This window comes from Chenopodium album, chromosome 1 (genome assembly GCF_948465745.1).
Source record: "Chenopodium album chromosome 1, dcCheAlbu1.1, whole genome shotgun sequence".
In the NCBI taxonomy this organism is placed as follows: Eukaryota; Viridiplantae; Streptophyta; class Magnoliopsida; order Caryophyllales; family Amaranthaceae; genus Chenopodium; species Chenopodium album.
In genome coordinates, this window is record NC_137834.1 from 82,747,429 (window position 1) to 82,750,728 (window position 3,300).

The window sequence follows — 3,300 nt, forward strand, 5'->3', positions numbered from 1 at the left end:
TATCTCTTTGGGTTTTTACACAGGAATTAAGAAAGTTGTAAATTCTTTAAAACTAATGATTAGAAGTATATATATGCATGTACGGCTAGGGATAGATAAAGAGAAAGAAAAGTAGTTGTGAATAATTGAAGAGATAGAGAGAAAGAGCTCAAAAGGGTAATTTCAAGTTTCTCTTCTTGATAAACATGATATGTATCTCAAAGGAATATTTTTTGTCATTTTGGGTATGTAAGTGATGTAAATTGTTCTTAAATTGGCATTCTTTTCCTCTATCCATTCTCCTTCTTCCCTTCATCTGTTCTCCATTCTCTCACCTACTTTAATGAAATTGAATGGAGAAATCAGAATACATGAATATCTTCGATGAAGGTAGAAGTCGAACCTTTCCCTAAAGGGTTAACCAAGCCCTAATTTCTCTATTTTTATTAGGATTTTTCGTTTAATTCGACGGCCGAAAAGGTATGGAGGTTGAAGAAAATAGGGGACGACGAAGATTATGGTGGTTTATGAGCAACACGATGATGGTGGTTTATGGTTGATAACGGTTTAATGGAGTATACTAGTGATTTGGTGAAGGTGAGGGGACGAAAGATTAGAAACAAAAAAGTACAAAAAATAAAATAAAATATTAAAAAAGTTGTTTGTATTTACCAATATGCCATTTTGAGATATAATGATGTTTATCAATATGAAAAACTGGGGCTTGCTCAGCTGAAAATTGATGTTAAAAAAATAATGACAACTCTTCCAAAACAAGGGTAATATTGTCAAAAAGTACAATATTTAAATAGCTAGAAAGATGTATTATATTTTGGTTTACCTAAAAAGGAAAAGAGACATTATATTATGAGATGGAGCATGGAGGGAATAGTATAGATAGCAACGCTAGGTCGAATAGCACCAAATTTTTAACATAAAAAAAACTCAAACTTCTTTATATATAAAGCATATGTTAATAATAGTGTTTAATTATCCAAGGCCAACAATATTTCTCATGGCAACCAATCTATTATCAACCCTTCCAAATGATCCAAAAGATGTAACTCCATCTCCCAAATTGGCCAAATATTTGCAAGAAGATGACATATCCCAAGAATGTCAAGCCTTAATCTCAACCTTACCCAAAGAACAAGGATGGGTTTTATCCCATCTTTACCAATACCAAGGGTTTTGGTATCCTGTTAAGATGCTTCAAGGTGTGCTTTCATGCCAACGCCACTTCCAAGCTCGTGACACCGATATCATCCTTGCCACTAACCCTAAATGTGGCACAACATGGCTCAAAGCCTTAGCATACACTATCATAAACCGGAAAATCAATCCCCCGGGAGGAGATAACCACCCACTTCACTCAAACAACCCCCATGAGTTAGTACCTTATTTAGAGCTTAAGCTTTATGCTGATCACCAAGTCCCTGACCTCACAAAACTACCCTCTCCTAGGCTGTTTTCAACACACTTACCCATTGACTCGCTACCGTTATCCATCAAGGAAACCGGCTGCAAAGTTGTATACTTAGCTAGAGACCCAAAGGATGCATTCATCTCATTTTGGCACTTTATGAACAAGCCAAGGCCTCAAAATAGTAAAATCACACTAGAAGAAGCGTTTGACAAGTTTTACAAAGGTGTTAATATTTGTGGGCCTTTTTGGGATCATCTTTTGAACGCTTGGAAGTATAGCTTAGACAATCCTAACAAGGTTTTTTTCTTGAAATATGAAGAGCTAAAAGAACAACCTAAGTTGTATTTGAAAAAATTGGCTGAATTTTGGGGGTGTCCTTTTTCTTTAGAGGAGGAAAATAATGGGGTTATTGAAGAAATACTTTGTTTGTGTAGCTTTGATAATTTGAGCAATTTGAAGGTAAACAAGAATGGAAAATTGTCTACAGGGGTGCATAATAATTTCTTTTTTCGAAAGGGCGAAGTTGGTGATTGGGCTAATTACTTCACTGTGGAGATGATTGAGAAATTTGATGAAATTTTTGCAAGAAAATTTCATCAAAGTGGTTTAAAATTTTAAATTATTTTTTTTAATTTTATTTCTTTGAGGAATTTATGCATTGGGTATGGTGTATCATGTCATCCACATAATTACTTTATTACATAATTTGAAAATTCTATATAGATTATTATGTTGTATTGTCTTATAAAAAAAATAAAAAAATAAAAGATTATTATTTGGAATTTTAATTCGAGATCACCGTGTACGTTGTTAGTAGGAGTTCTAGAGATGTAACATATGTATAATATATTTCATGCGTGTAATAGTTTCTACTCATTCCCAAAATGTCTAAACCGTTAATATGTAATAGATATTTTTTTTTTGAGAAGATATGTAATAGATTTTGAACAAACAATTTACCTACTAAACAAAATACTTCTTTTGTTTCTTTATAGTTACAACACTTCCCCAAAATAAAAATGTCACAATAATTGCAATACAGTATTAATGGAAGAGTTTTATGGTGAAAATTGTAGTATTACCTTTATTTAAAGCACTTTTTTTTTTTGAAAAAACCTTTATTTAAAGCACATGACACACTTGATTATACTCCTATCTCTTAACTCAATTTTAAGTGTATTATATCATGTGAGGTTCAATTTTCTTAAATACCGTGATAAAATGTGTATTACAATTTAAAACTATAAAGAAACGGACTTCGATGTTTATAATATATATTTCACACATGAGTATATGACTATATGAGTACCTTCTAGAGATAAGGAATTTGATAGCAAAATTGAGGTTAGTGATTGCGCAAATTACCTCACTAATTAAGGAGACGGCCAATTGACCAGATTGGTAAATAAAAAAGACCATTAGCGATAATTTGGTAAAAAAACTTACTCCGGCGACAAATTGGTAAAAAAACTAACCTTAAGCGACAATTTGGTAAATAAAATAATCTCAGGCGACAATTAACCCAAAAAATACAAAAAAAATTCGATAAATTACTCGCGAATGCTTAATATAGTTCGTTTTTCTTGTTATTTTACCAACCCTTTTTTTTTACAGAAATAACATTTGAAGAAAAAAAACGTTAAGTATCAATTTTCACTTAAGTTTCATACCCCTTATATATTAACGAATTTTTTTTTAAAAGGGGTTGGAAATAAAAAGGGATGACATGTAAATTCAAAATTTTAAATGGAAAAAATAAATTTAAGAACACAAAACAAATTAAAATAGGATTTTTAAAGAGTTTGTCGGGAAAAAATAGATTTTTTGGTCTAAATGTCGCCGGAGTTTATTATTTTTACCAAATTGTCACATATTGTTAGCTTTTTTTACCAAAC

At 31.5% G+C, this 3,300-nt stretch overlaps 1 pseudogene; it reads left to right on the forward strand.

The window, feature by feature from the left end:
• The first annotated feature begins 304 nt into the window (after positions 1–304).
• On the forward strand, positions 305–2,203 carry LOC145617609 (cytosolic sulfotransferase 5 pseudogene; annotated as a pseudogene).
• The last annotated feature ends 1,097 nt before the right edge of the window (positions 2,204–3,300 follow it).